Raw genomic sequence first — 21,528 nt, forward strand, 5'->3', positions numbered from 1 at the left:
GGGGTGGCCGTGACCGACCCTGAGCTCCCGCCGCTTGGCCCCTTCCAAGCGCGTACGGCTTACCTCGGCCCGTCCACCCGGGTCCCTCCGCAGCACCCGCCGCGAGCCCTAGGTGCGGCTTAGGTCTCAAATACCCGACCTAGGATTGCGTCCGTCGGGAGTCAAAGGAAACAAACGCGAGAGCGATGCCGACACGCAACGGGAGCGCTCCCGCCCGACCGCGCCACGCGGCCGCCGACAAGATGGCGGACGGTCGCTTCCGGTTCCGGCTCGGGAATGTCGGGAGGGCTCCGCCCGGCCCCTGCCGGCCCCGCCCGACTCGCGCGCTCCGCAGCGGCGGCCAGAGGGCGCTGCCGGCGGGAGCTCGCCATCTCCGGCCAGGTCTACCCGGCGCCGCACACGCACCCGAAAGTTCTGCATCGGGTCGGCCCGGGCCCCGCGGCGAACCGTGCTTCCCGTACGGCGGCGGCAGCCCGAGTTCGCTGCCGGTGCGGCTCGGGAACGCCGGCCAGGGCTAACCGGCCGCGGACCGCTCAGGCTTCCGTAACGGTGGCAGACAGAAGCTCGCTGCCGGTGCGACTGGCGTTCCCCGGGCCAGGTCGGCCCGGCTCTGACGGAGTCGAGGGCTCCGCGGCGGCGTGGAGATGGCGCAGCCGGGTGGCTTGCCGTCTCCGGCCAAGCGAGCCCGGCACCGAGCGAACCTCTCGTGCTTCCCGAACGGAGGTGGCGAGAGCTCGCTGCCAGTGTGTCTCGGAAACGCCGGCCAATTCTACCCGGCTACAGCCGCCTCACGCGCTTCCCGAGCCGCGGTGGCGAGCGCTCGCGGCGCGGGAGGCTTAGAAACGCCGGTTCTGCCCGGCAAAGGGGAACACGTGCGTCTCGAATGGCGGCGCCCGCTGCACGATGCCAGTGCCGCTTTTGAACGCCGGCCACGTCTTCCCGGCTATGGCCGTTCCTTGCGAGCAGCGGCCACGGACGGAGGCGGCTGCCGGGCCGCCGTGCCATCTCCAGCCACACCTGCCCTGCTCTGAAGGAGCCGAGCTCCCCGAACGGCGGCGTCTGGAGGATGCTGCCCGGGCGGCTCGCTGCTCCGGCCGCTTACGCCGGGCACCTGGCGTGACCCACGCTTCCCGAACGGCGTCAGTGGGAGCTTGCAGCCCAGGTGTTTTAGAAACGCTGGCCACATCTAGCCGGCCACCGCCGTCTCGCGCTTCCCAAACAGCAGCGGGGGCGGCGGCGGTGGTGCCGGAGAGAGCTCTCCTCCGGTGCGGCTTGCCACCTCCAGCAACGTCCACGCGGCAACGGCCGACTCTTTTGTCCCGAGCGGCGGTGGCCAGATGTGTGTGCCGCGGCCCGCGGTTTGCCATCTCTGGCAAACACGTCTACCCTGCTCTGACAGAGTTGAGCGCGCCATCCGAACGGTGGCGGACAGAGCTCGCCGCCGGTGCGGCTTGCGATCTCCATCCAGGTCAACCCGGCTCCGGCCGACTCGCACGCTCCGCGCCCAAGGCTGGAGGCCGCTGCCGGGGCGGCTCGCGGTCTACAGTGACGTCTACCCGGTTTCGGTTCTCTTGTTCTCCTTCCCGGTGCGGCTTGGGTGGGGGGGGGGCGGCTGCCGCTTCGTGCCTCCACTTACGTCTACGTCAACTGCGGCTGGTGTCCGAACCCCTGCCGGTAGTTGACGTCCTCTTTGCTCGGCTTTTTTTCCTGTCCGCCTGGAGAGAGTGCATACTTTGCTCCGGAGGCGGCGATGCGTGGGTGCTCACGAGCACATTCGGAGAGAAAGGGGGGCGGCAGCGGCGGCAGTGGCGGTTTTCTGGGGCGCCGGTTCATTCTACCGGGTCAGGTCGCCTCGGTCGGTGTGCGTGTCATCCCTCCCCAGCCACGGCCCCAGCCCCGGCCCACCACTCAGAGGCGTAAGGCGTTGTTTGCCTTTCCAATTGAAAATTAATTAAATAATTAATGTAAACATTTGATCAATCTTTTTATTAGGCGGGCGGGGGGGCAAGTGGCCGTGACGGGTGCCTCATTCTTTTTACGTTATTTATGTACGCAGTTAGGTAGTTACGTGTGTGTGTGTGTGTGTGTGTGTGTGTGTGCACGCGCGCGTATGCACCTATTCCAACCCCCGGCCCCGTTTCTTCCCTATCTTTTCGCTCGCCTCCGCCAGGCGGCGCTAACGACGGCTCGGCCTAATGACGGCGGCAGAACTCGGCGTCCGGCCCTCATCCTTTCCCGCCCACCCCTCCCCCCCACCCTTACCCCCACAGATCCAACCCCCACCCAGATCGAGATCCGTGTCGTGTTTTTACCCATATCTTCTATCATTTTTGTTTTTTTACCACCTTTTTATTTAAAATCTTTTATTTATTTCTTCTTTTTTTTTATTTTTGTGGGTGGGGGTGGTGAGGGGCACCTCTTTATTTTTATATTATTTATACATACGTATTTAGGTACGTATGTATGTACGCGTGTACGTGTCCCGCTCCCCGAGCCCAGTCTCTTTCCTTTTTTCTTGCCCGCCCCCCCGGGCAGGGCAGTCACGATGCTCCGGCCGGAGTCGGTGGCCAGCTTCCCCGAATCCCCCTCCACCCCTGGATCCGCCCGACAGTTGGTTTTTAGTTTTTCCTTCCCTGTATCCTTCCTTCGTTCCGTGAGATAGGGCCACAGTGGGACCCACAGAGTCCCACAGAGACCCTATAGAGCCTTACAGAGACCCCTTAGTGCCCCATGGAGAGCCATAGGGACCCCACTGTGCCCACAGAGTGCCCCATAGGGACCCACAGAGAGAACATTGTGCCCCCGAGGGGCACCTAGAACCACACGGGGGCCCATGCAGAACTCATAGCGCCCCATAGACACCCCATAGGGTCCTCCATCCTCTCATAGAGACCCCATAGGGTGCACTGTGACCCCATAGGGGCTCCAAAGGATTCCATAGGGACCCCATAGGACTGCATAGGGACCTCATAGCGCCCCACAGCTGCCCCCCACTCACGGTGACGGTGCCCAGCAGCCCCTCGGGGACGTAGGCGATGACGATGGCCGTGAAGAAGACCATGGCGTGGAGGAAGGGGGACTCGATGAGCGCGGCTGCCATGAGGAAGGTGGCGCCGAAGGAAACGGCCAAAGCGGCGATGATGTCCACGAAGTGTTCCATCTCCACCGCCATCGGCGTCTTCTCATTCTCCACCCCCGACGCCAATGACGCGATGTGACCGATGATCGTGCGGTCAGCCGTGTTGATCACCAGCCCCATAGCAGTGCCTGTGGGGCAGGGAGTGGAGCAGGGAGACAGTGGGGCACAGAGACCCACGGTGTCCCCCCCACCCCCTACATCCCTCTGCCCCACAATGACTCTAGCCCCATAGCGTCCCCACACCCCCCAGCCCCCTATACCCCCCCGCCCCACACCCTGCCCCACACCCACCCCACACACCCTCAAGGCACACGGTGGAGAATAAGGTGATGTTCCGCGTCTCCAGTGGGGATTCGTGGCTGCACTCCGGGGATCCCGTGACTGAGGCTCCGACTCTCCCGTCAGCGACGAATTGTCCACCTGTGCCCCACGGGAGACCCACAGGTGACCCATAAGTGACCCACAAGAGACCCACAACTGACCCATAAGTGACCTACAAGGGACCCACAAGTGACCCACGAGTGACCGACACCAACCCCCAGCACCACCCAGCACCCCATAGCACCCCATGATGCCCCACGCCACCCTGATACACCCCACACCGCCCCCCAGTGCCCTATAGCCCCCCCAGAATTTCCCACCGCCCCATACTGCCCCTTAGCATACCACACTGCCCCATGCAAAATCTCAGCGCCTCCCAGCGCCCCCCAGCATCCCCCACCGCTCCATAGCACCCCACGGCAACCCCCAGCACCTCAGACCACCCCATAGCATCCCCCACAGCCCCTCAGTGCCCCATAGCGCCCTCCAGAGTCCTGTAGAGCCCATAGTGCACCCCAGCGCCCCATAGCGCCCCACGGCTCCCCCCAGCGCCCCATAGTGCCCCATGGCGCCCCCCAGCACCTCAGACCACCCCATAGCATAACCCCAAGCCCCCCGGTGCCCCATAGCACGCCACAGCGCCCTGTAGAGCCTCATAGTGCCCCACGGCTCCCCCCAGCGCCAGAACATTTGTGTCCGGTGCTCCATGCCGGTGCCACTTTGGAACGCCAGACTCGTGTTCCCGGCCACAGACGATCCGGTCGCTCGTCTCGAGCGGAGGCGATGGCAGTCGGAGGTGACAGCCGGGGTGCCGTGCGATCTCCGGCTATGTGTACTATGCTCCTACGGAGCTGAGCGTTCCGAGGAGGTGTCAAGAGGGCGCAGCCGGGGCCTTGCGGTTTGCGGCCATGACTACCCTGTTTCGACAGAGCTGGGCATACCAAGCGGTGTGTCCTAGAGGGCACTCCGGGGTCGTCGTGCAATGTCTGGCCACGTCTACCCTGCTCCGACGGAGCTGAGCACTCCGAGGTGTCTAGGGGGCGCTGTACGGTTGCGGCTTTGCCTGCCACGTCTACCCGGTTCCGATGGAGTCGAGCGCTCCGCGGAGGCTTGGAGATGGCGCAGCCAGGTGGCTAGCCGTCTCCGACCAAGTGTGCCCGGAACCGGGCTAATCTCTCGCGGCTTCCTGAACGGCGGCGACGAGAAATCACAGCGTGTGTTTAAAAAACGCCGGCCACGTCTACCTGGCAACAGCCGTTCCGCGCTAACCCGAACGGCGGCGGCGAGAACTCGCTGCCCATGCTTCTCGGAAACGCCGGCCAGGTCTACCCTGCTAAAGCCATCTCGAATGTTTGTGCCTGGTTTTCCATGCCGTTGCCACTTGGGAACGCCAGCCCCGTGTTTCCGGCCACGGCTGTTCTGATTGCTTGTCGCCAGCGGTGGCGTTGGTGGATGGAGGTGGCAGCAGGTGCGCCATGCGGTCTCCGGCCATGTCTACCATGTTTCGACGGAGTTGTTGGACGTGCCAAGCAGAGGCGCCTTTAGGGCGCAGCCGTGTCGGCTTGCAGTCTACGGCCTCATCTATCTGGTTTCGACGGAGCTGGGCGTACCAAGCTGTGTTTTCAAGAGGGCGCTCCGTGTTTGTCATGCAACATCCGGCCAGGTCTACTGAGCTCCAACGGAGCTGAACGGTACGAATAGAGTCTAGATGGCGCTGCTGGGGTGGCTTGCCATCTGCGGCTAGGCCTCCCTCTCCCTCTCCCGCCCTCCCTCACTGGTCATGCCTCCGGTGCATCCCATGCCCGCCCCGCCCCACTCCGATTGCTGGGTCTTGTGTTTTGGGTGATGGTGGCGTTGTGGGGGTGGGTGGGAAGGGCTGCTCTCTGTCCCCTCTCTTGTCCAGAACCTCACAGCTGGTCCTCATGGCCGTGGATGCTTGCACCCTGAGTCCGCTCAATGGGAAGCCGCATGGGCTGTGGTGCAGGGGGCAGGGCTGCGGGCGGGAAGGCTCGAGCCGGGGGTGGGAAGTCGGCCACTTCCCCCGGCCTGCACCCCATCGTCTGCCTCCACGGCCTCTCGCAGTGAACGGGGAATCCGGGTCACGGGGCGGTCTGCGTGTGTCCGGGTGGGGGCGGCACCATGCTTCTTCTACATTGCTGGGCTCTCAAGAGCATTTAATTTTGGGAAAGGAATCAGTAATGTCCATGTGAATGAAAAATAAACGGGGAGAGATGATGATTCAGGGAGGAAAGTAAAAGACATCAAAAACGGTCAGAAATGAAAACGCAAACGGAAAAGAACGTCCGATGCTGAAATACATTGCACACGGTAGCAGAGCAAAAAGCGAACAGCATCTTTTCCCCACACTAACATCAGGGTCCTCCCTATCTTACCGACAACGCCAGGAACGGAGTCAGTTATACGGGTAATCATTGTTATGTTGGAAATAACCGCAGCAGCTGTGGAGATAAGCCACTCTTCAGCGCACGGCAGCAGGCTGATTCACGTCTTTCTTCAGCGGCTCAAGCAGCAGCAACCACGATTGAAACGTTTCAAGCAGAATCCGCGGTTAAGAGCGATTCGAGTTTGACGTTCGTTGCCAATTTGGCTCAGATTCGTACGGGCTCATCTGAGATGCTCCGGTGATGAAGTTTGATGGGGAAATACTCGATCCGGTTCGACGGACATTTGAATCTGCGAGAGGAGCCAGCTTCACTCACAATTCTCATCTACATTGCTAAGATGAGAAGAGCATACAATTTTGGGAATGGAATCAGCAACGTCCGTGTGTGCGAAAAGGAAACTGATAGGGACTGTTTCACAAAGAAAAAGATACCAAAACGTTTCAGAAATAAAGTGTGAAAATGCGGACGGAGATGAACGTCTGATGCAGACATACATTGCACACGGTAGCAGAGCGGAAAGGGAACAGAATCTTTCCGACACACAAACCTCGGGGTCGTCCCCATTTCTATCGACAACGCCAGGAACGGATTGTGTCATATGGGTAATCACTGTTAGGTTGGAATCAGACCGCAGCCGGCTGCGGATTAAAGCCGCAGTGCAGCGCACGGCAGCCGGCTGATTCGTGTTCAGCGTTCCGAACTGTAGAAGATGCAAATCTTTTTCAAGCCGAATCCACGGTTATTAACAATTTCAGCCAGACCTTCCTCCATTTGGACCTGATGATTTGAAAAGATTTGAAAGGTTTTATAACCAGTATAAAAAAATTGTGGAAAGTTCTAGGGTTAGGGTTAGGGTCAGGGTTGTTGTTAGGGTTAGGGTTCGGGTTAGCATTTGGGTTTAGAGTTTAGGGTTATAGTTTAGGGTTTTAGATTAGGGTTTTAGATTAGGGTTAGGGTTAGTGTTAGTTTAAGGGTTAGGATTGGTGTTAGGGGTTAGTTTTAGGGTTGGTGTTGGGGTTTGGTTTGGGGTTGGGGTTGGAGTTAGTGTTAGGGTTAGTGTTAGGTTTAGGGTAGGGGTTTGGGGTTAGGGTTGGTGTTGGGGTTGGGGTAAGGTTTAGGGTAAGGGTTATAGTTAAGTTTAGGTTTAGCGTTAGGGTTAGTGTTAGTGTTAGGGTTAGGATTTGGGTTAGGGTTTGGGTTTTGGTGAGGATTAGTGTTAGGGGTAGGGTTGGGCTTCGGGTTTAGGGTTTAGTGTTATAGTTTAGGGTTAGAGTGAGGGTTAGGGTTATGTTTAGTATTAGGTTTGGGGTTACGGGTTAGGGTTTGGGTTGGAGTTGGTGTTGGGTTTCGGGTTGGAGTTAGGGTTAGGTTTAGGGTTAGAGTTTGGGTTAGGGTTAGGGCTTGTGGTTGGGTTTGGCTTGGGGGGGTATTGGTAGGAGTAGAGTTAGTTTAGGTTTAGGGTTAGGGTTAGGGTTCGGGTTCGGATTACAGTTTAAGGTAACAGTTCAAGGTTAGATTTAGGGTTAGGGTTAGGGGTTAGGTTGGGTCTGGCTTTGGGGTTGGGTTGGGGTTGGGGTTAGGGTATAGTTTTAGTGTTTAGGGTAAGGGTTTAGGTTTAGGGTTAGGGTTTGGGTTAGGTTTAGGGTTATGGGATGGGGTTAGTTTTGGGTTGGGTTTTCGGGTAGGCTTAGTGTTAGTGTCAGGATTAATGGTTATGGTTAGGATTTGGGTTAGAGTTAAATTTAGGTTTATGTGTTAGGGTTAAGGTTTAGGGTTAGTGTTAGGGTTAGGGTTAGATTTAGGGTTAGGGTTAGTGTTGTTAGGGTTAGGGTTAAGTTTAGGTTTAGGGTTAGTTTTAGGGTTAGGGTTAGGGTAAGGGTTAGGGTTAGGGTTAGGGTTAGGGTTAGGGTTAGGGTTATGGTTAGTATTAGGTTTGGGGTTACGGGTTAGGGTTTGGGTTGGAGTTGGTGTTGGGTTTCGGGTTGGAGTTAGGGTTAGGTTTAGGGTTAGAGTTTGGGTTAGGGTTAGGGCTTGTGGTTGGGTTTGGCTTGCTTGGCCCACTCCGATTGCTGGGTCTTGTGTTTTGGGTGGTGGTGGCGTTGTGGGGGTGGGTGGGAAGGGCTGCTCTCTGTCCCCTCTCTTGTCCGGAACCTCACAGCTGGTCCTCATCGCCGTGGATGCTTGCACCCTGAGTCCGCTCAATGGGAAGCCGCATGGGCTGTGGTGCAGGGGGCAGGGCTGCGGGCGGGAAGGCTCGAGCCGGGGGTGGGAAGTCGGCCACTTCCCCCGGCCTGCACCCCATCGTCTGCCTCCACGGCCTCTCGCAGTGAACGGGGAATCCGGGTCACGGGACGGTCTGCGTGTGTCCGGGTGGGGGCGGCACCATGCTTCTTCTACATTGCTGGGCTCTCAAGAGCATTTAATTTTGGGAAAGGAATCAGTAATGTCCATGTGAATGAAAAATAAACGGGGAGAGATGATGATTCAGGGAGGAAAGTAAAAGACATCAAAAACGGTCAGAAATGAAAACGCGAACGGAAAAGAACGTCCGATGCTGAAATACATTGCACACGGTAGCAGAGCAAAAAGCGAACAGCATCTTTTCCCCACACTAACATCAGGGTCCTCCCTATCTTACCGACAACGCCAGGAACAGAGTCAGTTATACGGGTAATCATTGTTATGTTGGAAATAACCGCAGAGGCTGTGGAGATAAGCCGCTCTTCATCGCACGGCAGCAGGCTGATTCACGTCTTTCTTCAGCGGCTCAAGCAGCAGCAACCACGATTGAAGCATTTCAAGCAGAATCCGCGGTTAAGAGCGATTCGAGTTTGACGTTCGTTGCCAGTTCGGCTCAGATTCGTACGGGCTCATCTGAGATGCTCCGGTGATGAAGTTTGATGGGGAAATACTCGATCCGGTTCGACGGACATTTGAATCTGCGAGAGGAGCCAGCTTCACCCACAATTCTCATCTACATTGCTAAGATGAGAAGAGCATACAATTTTGGGAATGGAATCAGCAACGTCCGTGTGTGCGAAAAGGAAACTGATAGGGACTGTTTCACAAAGAAAAAGATATCAGAAATAAAGTTTCAGAAATAAAGTATGAAAATGCGGACGGAGATGAACGTCTGATGCAGACATACATTGCACACGGTAGCAGAGCGGAAAGGGAACAGAATCTTTCCGACACACAAACCTCGGGGTCGTCCCCATTTCTATCGACAACGCCAGGAACGGATTGTGTCATATGGGTAATCACTGTTAGGTTGGAATCAGACCGCAGCCGGCTGCGGATTAAAGCCGCAGTGCAGCGCACGGCAGCCGGCTGATTCGTGTTCAGCGTTCCGAACTGTAGAAGATGCAAATCTTTTTCAAGCCGAATCCACGGTTATTAACAATTTCAGCCAGACCTTCCTCCATTTGGACCTGATGATTTGAAAAGATTTGAAAGGTTTTATAACCAGTATAAAAAAATTGTGGAAAGTTCTAGGGTTAGGGTTAGGGTCAGGGTTGTTGTTAGGGTTAGGGTTCGGGTTAGCATTTGGGTTTAGAGTTTAGGGTTATAGTTTAGGGTTTTAGATTAGGGTTTTAGATTAGGGTTAGGGTTAGTGTTAGTTTAAGGGTTAGGATTGGTGTTAGGGGTTAGTTTTAGGGTTGGTGTTGGGGTTTGGTTTGGGGTTGGGGTTGGAGTTAGTGTTAGGGTTAGTGTTAGGTTTAGGGTAGGGGTTTGGGGTTAGGGTTGGTGTTGGGGTTGGGGTAAGGTTTAGGGTAAGGGTTATAGTTAAGTTTAGGTTTAGCGTTAGGGTTAGTGTTAGTGTTAGGGTTAGGATTTGGGTTAGGGTTTGGGTTTGGGTGAGGATTAGTGTTAGGGGTAGGGTTGGGCTTCGGGTTTATGGTTTAGTGTTATAGTTTAGGGTTAGAGTGAGGGTTAGGGTTATGTTTAGTATTAGGTTTGGGGTTACAGGTTAGGGTTTGGGTTGGGGTTGGTGTTGGTGTTGGATTTAGGGTTAGGGTTAGGTTTGGGTTTAGGGTTAGGGCTAGGTTTTGGTTAGGTTTAGGGTTAGAATGTAGTGTTAGGGTTAGGGTCAGGATTTAGGTTTAGGGTTAGGCTTGGGTTAGGTTTAGTGTTAGGGTTTGGGTTAGGTTTAGGGCTAGGGTTAGGGGTTAGTTTGGGATTTGGGTTGGTGTTAGGTTTAGTGTTAGGGTTAGGTTTAGGTTTAGGGTCTGTGTTAGGGTTAGGGTTAGATTTCGGTTTCGGGTTAGGTTTTAGGGGTTAGTTTGGGGTTGGGTTTTGTGGGAATATAAAAAGTATATTTAGAGCTGCAGCTGTGGAACAGGATAAACAGCATGAGAAAGGAAGGCTGAGAAGAAGAGAAAAACAAGTTCAATAAGCTGTATGATGGCAGGCCCTAATTGGAGGAAGAGTGCATGGCTTGGGAAGATTCACAGCCCTGATTGGATAATCGCCTGTATGCACGGTTAAGGATTGTTTTGGGAAGTTATATTGTTGATATGTAAAGGCGTATGGGAAAGTTACACGAGAGAAATTGTGAAAGTATATAAGGGATGTTAAAACCTGTAATAAATGATTTGGATCATTCACATCTGAGTCTGTGCCCGAGACACTGCAAATGGCGCCCACTGCATGGTGCAAATCAAGCTGCGGCTGAGCGAGCCCGGTCCGGCAGCGTCGCCCGACTGAACTTCAGAGAGATTGTTTCACGCGCGCCCGCACCATTCTGCAGGACAGAAGGTGAGCAGTCAGGAGCTATGGGGAGTTCACTAACGAAGGAGCAACAAGTAAATCTCGAAGTACTACGGTTAGTTTTAAACTTCCAGGATCAGCCTGTATCTAATTCGGAACTAGCTACTTTTCTTAAATGGATAAGCAAAAATGTCCCTGAATTTCTGAAAACTGGGTTCTCTCTTGATGGAGAACTCTGGAACAAAATTGGCACAGAACTCTGGGATGCTTCTATTACTAAAGACAGAACAGCTGCCAAACTTCTACCTGCTTGGCACCAAATAATGGAAGGGCTTAAACAAATTCAACAAGGAAGAAGTGCTTCCGGCTATTCTCTATCACCTCCTTCCCACCGCCGCCTCTGCCTTCCAATTTGGGAAGCGGCCCCTGCCCGGACCCGATCCGTGGCTCTGAACCCCCCGCGACCGGGGAGAAGAGAAATCGCAGCCCCTCCCCGCGCTCCCGCCCTCCCCTCCACGTCCGTCGTTCATCTCCACTCTGCCCTTCGCTCCGCCCTCCGCTCCGCCCTCCACTCCGCCCTCCGTTCTGCCTCCAACGCTCGCCGCACTCCCGCCCTATGTTCTGCCCCCATCGCTCATTGCGCCGCTCCCGCCCTCCGCTCCGCCCCCGATGGTCGCTGCTCCCCTGCCGCCTTCTGCTCCGGTTATATCGCTTACTGCTGCTGCTCCACAGCCTGCCTGTAACGTGGTAAAAAATGAGGACGAACCAGAACCAGAGGATCTTTCAGATCCTGGTTCAGTGGATCCGGATGCCAAATCGAACATTTTCCCTCCTGATGATAACTTGAAGGGAGTGGGAAAGAAATTTTTTTCTACAGCGTACTGTGGTGCTTTAGAGCAGTGCAGAAAAAAACAATATTACGGGGTGATGCTGATACGTTGCAAGCCTTTCCTGTGTTGTATCATGCAAATCAGCCCCCCCAGTGGGAAACCCTGCCTTGCGAGGCAGTGAAGGAACTATGGAAGTCAGTGAGAAATTACGGAATTCAGTCTCCCTTTACATATCATCGTTTGGCTGCCATTGGTGACAATTATGACCCCTCACGACTGGAAAATTTTGTTACGAACAATTCTGTCTCCCATGCAATACACCGTGTTTATGACTGAGTACCGGGAACTGGCTATGAATAATCCAGGCTATGAATAATCTGAATAACCTCAATCACATTGGCATAGAGGAACTCATGGAAGAGGGGGTTCAGGCAATACCTCAGGCTCAGGCACAGATGGGCAGGCAATGCTTTGAACAAGTTAAGACTTCGGTGTTGCGTGCTATCTGTCAGATACCCGACACTAATTCATCTAACACATCATTTACATCAATTAGGCAGGAGGCTGCCGAGCCCTACATTAAATTTCTTGACCGTTTACAAAATACGCTAGAGAGACAAGTAGAAAATCAAGCTGCCCGGGAGGCTTTGCTTAAGCAATTAGCAATAGAAAATGCAAATGCAGACTGTAATTTAAGGATTGTCCTACAATCCTTAAAGAATGCAGATCCATCCATTACTGACATGATTAAAGCCTGTCAAGATGTAGGGACAGAAAGCCATAAAATGGCCTCGCTAGCAGACACCCTGGCAGCCCGACTTGGTGCAGGGATAGCTCAAAAAATAAAGTGCTACAACTGTGGGAAACCTGATCATGTACAAAGGGACTGTAAAAAGCCGAAAAAAGCAGATAAAAATGCTCCTGCTCTTCCTACTCGACCCTGTCCCCGGTGCAGGAAGGGGCTACACTGGGCGAGAGACTGCCGATCTAAACTCCCTGTTGCTGCACGGCCCTGTGATCTGCCAGGAAATGGGAAGAAGAGTGCGAGCCCGCGCGCTATGACAGTAAATACGGTCCCGAATCGGCCGGCCGCTGCCTGGCCATTGCACTCAGACCAGCCACTGCCAGCAGCACAGGAGTGGATTTGGCCACCGCCCAGTCAGAGACACTGACTGATACCGACGTAACTCTTATTCCAACAGGGGTAATGGGCCCCCTTGGGGACGGGCGCAGTGCCCTCCTGATAGGACATTCTTCTGTTACACGGATGGGACTTTTTCTTTTACCAGGAATTATAGATGCTGACCATACTGGGGAAATTAAGATAATGGCATGGACACCCCCACCCCCCCTGCTTTATCCCCAAAGGACAAAAAATAGCACAATTAATCCCTTTTCATTCTATGACTAAACCTGGTATGGGAGATGGAATTGGGGGATTTGGGAGCGCGGACAAGCCTGCCGTGCTATGGACTACACAAGTATCAGAAGACAAACCATTATTATCATGTCTAGTAAATGGCAGGCAGTTATTAGGCCTAGTGGATACTGGAGCTGATGAAGCTGAGCATCATTAGGTCAAGCAACTGGCCCTCTGAATGGCCACTAAAATACCCTAGTTCTGCTATTGTAGGAGTTGGGGGCTTACAGCAGCCCAAACAAAGGGCCCGAATTTTATCTTTTGAAGGGCCTGATGGTCGCATTGCTCACACTGCTCCTTACATCTTGCCAGTTCCCTGTACTCTGTGGGGTCATGATCTTTTAAGTCAATGGGGCATTATTTTGCAAACAAATTTTCAATAAGGGCCATGGATTGGCAGCAACCTATACCCCTAGTTTGGAAAACAGTACAACCAATCTGGGTAGATCAATGGCCCTTAACAAAGGAAAAGTTGCTGCATTTACATGAGCTAGTACAACTGGCAGCTGGTCACATAGTGCCTACCACCAGCCCTTGGAATACTCCAAGGTTTGTTATCGTCAAGAAGAGTGGAAAATGGAGGCTTCTACAGGACCTGCGTGCTGTCAATGCAGTAATTGAGCCCATGGGGGCATTGCAGCCTGGTCTCCCTTCGCCTTCAATGTTACCATCGAATTGGCCTATAGCAGTCATTGATTTAAAGGACTGTGTTTTTACCATTTCGCTTCATCCAAAAGGAGCACCACGATTTGCTTTCTCAGTGCCCTCCATCAACCAACAAAGCCCTGCTCAGCGGTATCATTGGACTGTGTTACCACAAGGAATGCTTAATAGTCCAACGATATGTCAACTGACTGTAGCAAATGCATTACAGCCAGTACGAGAAGCTAGACCCCACGTCCTTATCATTACATGGACGATATATTAATAGCAGCAGAACGAGAAGAGATTCTGAAGGACACTTTAATGCTCGTAAGGCAGGCAGTTCAATCTGTTGGTTTACAAATAGCAGAAGAAAAGGTGCAACTTAGTTCTCCATGGAAATATTTAGGATGGAAAATTACATCTCACATCATTCAGCCACAAATCCTCAAAATAATACCTCACGTAATGACATTGAATGATCTGCAAAAATTGTTAGGAACCATCAACTGGTTACGACCGCTTTTGGGTATTCCTACTCAAGAGTTGCACCCTCTGTTCCAGCTACTCAAAGGAGACCCGGATTTAACCTCTAAAAGACAGCTAACACCACAAGCGTTACAATGCTTAGACTCTGTAATAACATCACTGCAACATCGATATTGCCATCGTGTTTATCACTACTAGTATCTCTTGTAATAATATCAAATACCTATCAGCCATATAGCTTGTTATGTCAGTACCTCAAGAAAAGATCCTCTCATTATCCTGGAATGGATATTCTTACCACACACCTTTTCAAAAACCATTACATCACGAGTGGAGATGTTTGTAATGCTAATACAGCGAGGTCGTCATCGTTTACAAATTTTACGAGCTCTTGACCCTGATTGCATCTACATACCTGCTACTAAAAAAGATTTAGATTGGTTGCTTGCACACTCACTTTACAAACTGCTATGGCAGGCTATACAAGACAGATCTCCACCCATCCCCCCATACATCAGTTACTGTATAATTTGAGTGATCTGTTCCTTTCTCCTAACGTTTTACTTTCACATGTTCCAATACTAATGCTGTTACTGTATTTACAGACGGCTCCGGCAAGACATATCGGGCAGTGGTTCTCTGGCATGCGACTACTACACAATGGCAGTCAGACGTATATGCTGTGGATGGATCAGCTCAAGTTGTAGAACTCGCTGCCGTAGCCCGAGCTTTTCAAATTTTTTCAAATCAAAAGCTTAATATAATAACTGATTCTTTGTACGCTACAGGTATCATTCAGTGGATTGAAGGATCTTTTCTTAAGGAAGTTAACAACCCTGCTTTGTTTGCGCAGCTCGAGTTTTACATTATGTCTCTCACCGTACGCTCCCTTATTTTATTATGCATATTTCATCACACACTACGTTGCCTGGTCCTTTAGCTGAGGGCAACTGTAAGGCTGATCAAGCCACTGTCGCCTTTGCTATACCTCAATTGTTCCAGCAAGCGCGACTCTCTCATCAATTTTTTCATCAGAATAGGAGAGCTTTACAAAAACAATTTCAACTGACAGCGGATCAGGCCCGTAACATTATTCTAACATGCCCAGACTGCAAGGCAATTGCCCCTTTGCCTCTAAGTGGGACAAATCCCCGTGGCACAGCGCCTCTTCAACTGTGTCAAACAGATGTTACTCGTGTTCCCGAATTTGGCTGTCTAACATTTGTCCATTTTACAATAGATACACATTCTTCATACATATTTGCCACATGGGCATGCGTACACTTCTAAGGCCACTTGAACTTTCCTCCAAGAATGGGGTGTTAAACATATTACAGGCATTCCTCATTCTCCCACCGGACAAGCTATCATTGAGAGTGCTCATCAAACACTGAAATCCATTCTTAATAAACAAAAAAGGGGGGATACGGGAGATACACCACAAGAAAGATTATGTAAAGCTTTGCTTGTGCTGAATTTTTTGAATCGTGATCATACAGATACAACTCATGTGGACCGCCATTTTGGGGCCTCCGCAATGCTCAAGGAACAGCCAATGGTTAACGTTCGGAATATGGCCACAGGGCACTGGGAAGGTCCCTTACCACTGATAATTTGGGCTCGTGGATATGCTTGTGTTTCCACAGGGACTGGTCCTACACGGGTTTCAGCACGATATATTCGGCCTCATCTCAAGGCAGAAAATAGCATCCAGCCTTTATGATTACTGGGACTGTGTGCTTCTATTTTAGTGGTAGATCAAGTGTGAAGATTTATTAGGCATTATCTAGGTTGTTGTGTGCTTCTTCTATTTTATTGGTAGATCGAGTGTGAATTAGACAGGATTTGATGTTACCAACGTTGGAGTTTATGGAAATAGCACTTTTAACGTATTAGGAATGCACGGTTATGTTATTAGCCCATCAATTAGCCTTTTTTCTAATTTGCAAAGACAAAAACCTGGAAAAGAATCCTAGGCAAAGGGATTTTGTGTTTTAGAATGATCAACTCTCTTTCAATTTGCTAATCAAAATAGTTTTTTATAACCATGCATCATTTGAGACCAAGGCATATGCTAAGAGAGCTAACCTGGATAGTTTATTCTGTTTTGCAAGCAGGTGTTCCACTTGGGCTCCGCATCACGCACCGGCCACGTGGATTCAGTGTACAAATGGAAAAAACTCTGCAGACCCTGAGAAGAGTAGGAGCAGGGGGGAGTCTGTGGTGGATGGGAGAGGAAAAGTGCACCTTGAAGCAGGGGACGCCCTGCTGGCACTGCCTATCGCGTCCCCCGCTGGCATGTTCCTTTTCTCTCTTCTTTCTGGTGGTTTGCTTTTAAGTTTAAGAATATTTCTTGTCCTTATAATATGATGACCTTGTCTCTTTCCTTACATTCAGCGTCTTATCAATTGAAGCCTTGATTAAATTGTGATAGCCTAAATGCATTCAGAAATACTGTTACAGAGTGTTATTAATTTATAGTATGTTAATAGTTTGCTAATAAATAAAAAGGGGGAATTGTGAGAATAGAAAAAGTATATTTAGAGCTGCAGCTGTGGAACAGGATAAACAGCATGAGAAAGGAAAGATGAGAACCAAGGACACTTCCAGAAGAAGAGGAAAACAAGTTCAATAAGCTGCATGATGGCAGGCCCTAATTGGAGGAAGAGTGCATGGCTTGGGAAGATTCACAGCCCTGATTGGATAATCGCCTGTATGCACGGTTAAGGATTGTTTTGGGAAGTTATATTGTTGATATGTAAAGGTGTGTGGGAAAGTTACATGAGAGAAATTGTGAAAGTATATAAGGGATGTTAAAACCTGTAATAAACTATTTGGATCATTCACATCTGAGTCCGTGCCCAAGACACTGCATTTATATGAACAAGACCATGGCTAGAAGACGGAGAGAAAGCATTATTCGGAGTAGTGTCTTCACATTTCAGATCTTCAGCATAAGAAAGATGTCAGCAAGCGTGACTGGGTTTGGGAAGGCTCAAACAAGAGGACTGGGTCTGGAACACTTCACATGCGAGGAGAGGCTGAGGGGCCTGGGCTTGTCCGGCATGGAGAAGGGAAGGCGGAAGAGGATCTGACTGCAGCCTGCGAGAACCTAGAGGAGATGATAAAGCAGAGCCAGGCCCTTCCCCATGATGCATGTTGGGTGATCAAAGAGAATGTGTGGAGTGGTTTGTCCTGTGCATCAGAAAAGCACTTTTTTCACCACCAGCTGATAGAAGAATTGGTGCAGGTCACCCAATCTTTTTCTGCAGACTCTGCCCACAGAGGTTTGCATAATCCAACAGGAGCAAATGCTGGAGAACTTGGTGTGTTCATCTTTCTGACAGGTTGGACTGCAGACATTCCCCATGTTCCCTTTCAGCCTGGCTTATCTTGTGACTCTATGTTCTCAATGCCAGCATGGCGGTACCAGTGCCAATGCCCTGTGAGTAATGCCCAGCGTCCACCACTATTCCACCCTGCTGTGTGTTTGATTTCCTTCATCCTCCAGGTGTCTCCAGCTCTCCTAAATAAATGACAGTGATTCAGAGTACGTTTTCAGCAGGACATCTGGACACATGCTCTTCCCACTGCTCTCTAGATTGTCCCCATGCCTTGCTCTTTCTTCATTCAAATACCTCACAACTCTGTGGCTGCTTCATGACCTTCAGGGAGATTGGAACTTGCTCCATCCATCTCTCCAAACTCTATTGAACTCTTGTCAACTCCTTAACTGTGTTTAGATCTGTCCTTTCCTGTCTCTGTCTTGTACATTTCTTGTACAGAAGTAGAGATGGGGTGGGGAAGTTGAGGACGATGTTGTCCACAGTGTCAGAACAGAACTCGTTTGGGGACATCCTGAATCAACATCCATTGCCAAACACTGCTTCAAATTCTTTTATAAGCCAAACTGAAATTAAATAAATAAAGAGACCTATTAACAGCTCATCAGACTCTTTGTCTTCAGACTCTCCCCAGACACCTCTCCAGTTTGATGTACAAGCTCTGAACACTTGATGATGAAGATGACAGGAAGGCACAGGGCACACGAGGGCTCTTTAGACTGTAATGGGCACCAGGAGCAATTTGCTGCTGAGTCCATCAACCTCCAGAGCAGAGAGAAGTCAGCACAAAGACCTCAAGAAGATAAAGTCATAAGTAGCAGTGAAGTTCTTGAAGTAAAAATGGGCCCCGCTGAGGGCCATTACCAACACGGCCTCCCTAGGTACTTGTTGGAGCAGATCACTAGAAGCCATGGTTACAGGTTGACAAAGGAACTGTGATGGTGGCTGTGATGCTGAGAAATCCCTTCTTTGACTCACGAAGCAGAAAGGTTGATCCTCGATCCCTAGACCCTTAGAAGGGAGATCCGATCTGCCATACTGGCTCAGGACCTTTCCTGGGCACTGGGATGGAGGTTTGTGTGATGTCAAATGAAAGACAAGGGGACAGCAGCTCTCTGTGTGGGGTGAAAGATGCTGTGAGGCCCAAGTCCCACGTGGGCAATGTGTCTCATCACAGGATTTGGATGTGCAAAGGGCCAGTCTGAACAAGTACTCAATCACAATGAACCTTTGAACTTCAGATCTCTCAGGCCCAAGGTGGAGGCACCACAATTTCACTGGGATAGTTTGGCTCTGGGTTTGTGGTAAGAATAAATTCTATACTATTCTAAAAAGGGGCAATGAGCAAACAGGTCAATTCATAGGGCTCTAATGGGACAAAGAGCCATCCCGTCAAGCCATAGGGCTCTAATGGACCATTGAGCCATCAGGTCAAGCCATAGGGTGCTTTGTTGGAAAGGAGTCATCAGGTCAAGTCTCAGGGAGCTAGGTGGGCAACGAAGCTTTGGATCAGCCCCTAGGGAGCTAAAGGGTGAAAAGTGTTATCTGGGCAACCTATGGAACTCAGGGCAAGGAGACATCTGATCAATCTATGCATCTCCAGCGGCAATGAGCAAACAGCTCAATTCATAGGTACCTACTGAGGATAAGAGCCGTCAGGTCAACCAATAGGGTGCTAATGGGGCAGATCCTGCAGATCAAACCTTAGGGTGCTATTGGTGCAAAGAGCCAACAGTTCAAAACAAGGTGCTAAGGGGTAAAAGAGCCATCAGGTCCTTAAAGCTCTACTGAGACACTGAGCCATCATATGAAGCCTTAGGGCACTATGGAGGAAAGAACAATCAGGTCAAGCCATACTGCGGTACAGGGAAAAAAGCCATCAGGTCAATCTATAGGGTGCAAAGAATAGAGCCATCAGGTCAACCCATAGCGTGATAAGGAAGAGCTATCAGGACAAAATATAGTGCCTAACCAGGGCAATATGGCAAGCCTTTCGTTAATGGGGTGAAGGGAAATCAAGTCAACTTATACCACTCTACAGGGGCAATATGCAGTCAGGTCAATCCTTCGGGCACTATGGTGGAAAAACCATCAGGTGTACTTCAGGGCGCTGTGTGTAAAAAGAGTCATTAGGTCCATTTTAGGGCAAATGGCGGAAAAGAGCAATCTGCTCTGCTTTAGGTCTCTATAGGGAAAAGAGCCATCAGGTGAACCCTTAGGCTGCTATTTGGGCAGAGCCAACAGATCAAGCCAAATGGGATAAAGAGCCAACATGTCAGTTATTAGGGCTCTACTGGGCCAATGAATCATCAGATCAATCCATTGAGCTGCATTTGGGCAATGAGAAATCAGGTCAACTGATAGAGTGCTATGGGTGTATAGAGCAATCCGGTCAAGCTATAGGGCACAATGGGGGAAAACAGCCATCAGGTCAGTCCATTGGGCGCAAAAGAATAGTGCCATCAGGTCAACCCATAAGGTTCAATGTCGGCATAGAGCAGTCAGGTCAACCCATAGTTCAGTAAGGGGGAAAAGAGCCATCATGTAAACCCCTGTGGTGCAAAATGGGAAAAAGCCATCAGGTCCATGCATTGGGTTCTAAGGGAGAAAGGAGCTATCAGGTCAACCCATGTGGCTCTACAGGGGCAATGTGCCGCCAGGTCAACCCATAGTGTGCTCTGTTGGAAAAGACCCATTACGTCAACCCATAGGGCACTAAGGGAGAAAGGAGCAATCAGGTCGACCTATAGGAACATAATAGGGCAATACGTCTATTTGTCAAGCTAACGTGGCAAAAAGCCATCAGGTCAACCCATACGGCTCTACAGGGGCAATGTGCAGTCAGGTTAACCCCTCGGGGTCTTATCGTGGAAAAGTCATCAGGTTAACTTCATGACACTATGTGTGAAAAGAGCCTTTAGGTCAATTTTAGGGTGCTATGATGGAAAAGAGAAATCTGGTCAACATGAGGTAGCTATGGGGGGAAAGAACCACTAGGTGAACCCTTTGGGTGCAAAGAAGAAGAGAGCCATCAGGTCAACCCATAGGGCTCTAGCTGGGCAATGAGCCATCATGTAAATCCATAGTGCGCTCTGGTGGAAAAAAGCCATCAGCCCACTAGAGCTCAGAAGGGGAGACATCAGGTTAACCAATAGGGTGCTGAGAAAGGAGTTATCATTTCAACCAGTAGGGCCTTAACAGGCCAGTGTGTCAAGCCTTGTTTCATTAACGGTGTTTAGAACCATCAGGTCAACCCATACGGCTCTACGGGTAATGTGCATTCAGGTCAAACATTAGGGTGCTATGGTGGAAAAGAGCCATCAGGTCAACCCTTAGGGCGCTGTATGAGCAGAGCCAACAGATCAAGCCATATAGTTCTATAGGTGCAAAGAGCCAACATGCAATTCATAGGGCTCTGCAGGGCAAATCATCAGTTCAATCCATTGAACTGCATTGGGGCGAGATATCAGGTCAACCCTGAGGGCGCTAAGGTGGAAAAGAGCCATCAGGTCAATCCCGTAGGGCGTGAAGAATAGAGCCATCAGGTCTACCCTTAAGGCTCTACCTGGGCAATGAGCAGTCAGGTCAACACATAGTGCACTATCGGCGAAAAGAGCAATCAAGTCAAACCCTAGGGCGCTAAGGGTGAAAGCTATCAGTTAAACCTATAAGGCCTTACTGGGCAATATGTCAAGCCTTGTTTTGCTAACGGTTTGAAGAGCCATCAGGTCAACCCTTACAGCTCTACCTGTGCAATGAGCCATTAGGTCATCCCATAGTGCGCTATGTAGGAAAAGAGCCTTTAGGTCAATTTTAGGGTGCTATAGTGGGAAAGAGCCACCAAGTCAACTTTAGGGCTCTATGAGGGAAAGAGCCATCAGGTCAACCCATCATACGCTACGGGCAGAGGCAACATGAAAATTCATAGGGCTTTACTAGGCAAACGAATCATCAGGTCAATCCATTGAACTGCATTTATGCAACGAGATATCAGGTCAACCAATAGAACACTATGGGTGGAGACAGCAATAAGGACAAGCTATTGGGCACTATGGGGGAAAAGATCCATCAGGAAAATCCATAGGGCTCTATTGTGGTTCTGAGCCATTAGGTCATGCCATAGAGCTCTACTGGGCCAATTAACCATCAGGTCAGCTCATAGGGCTCTACTGGGGCAATGAGCCATCTGGTCAACCCACCAAACTATGGGTCAAAGAGCCATCACTTC

This window comes from Cyrtonyx montezumae, unplaced genomic scaffold (assembly GCF_038088225.1).
Source record: "Cyrtonyx montezumae isolate F1298 unplaced genomic scaffold, pur_monq_1.0 scaffold_49, whole genome shotgun sequence".
Classification (NCBI taxonomy): Eukaryota; Metazoa; Chordata; class Aves; order Galliformes; family Odontophoridae; genus Cyrtonyx; species Cyrtonyx montezumae.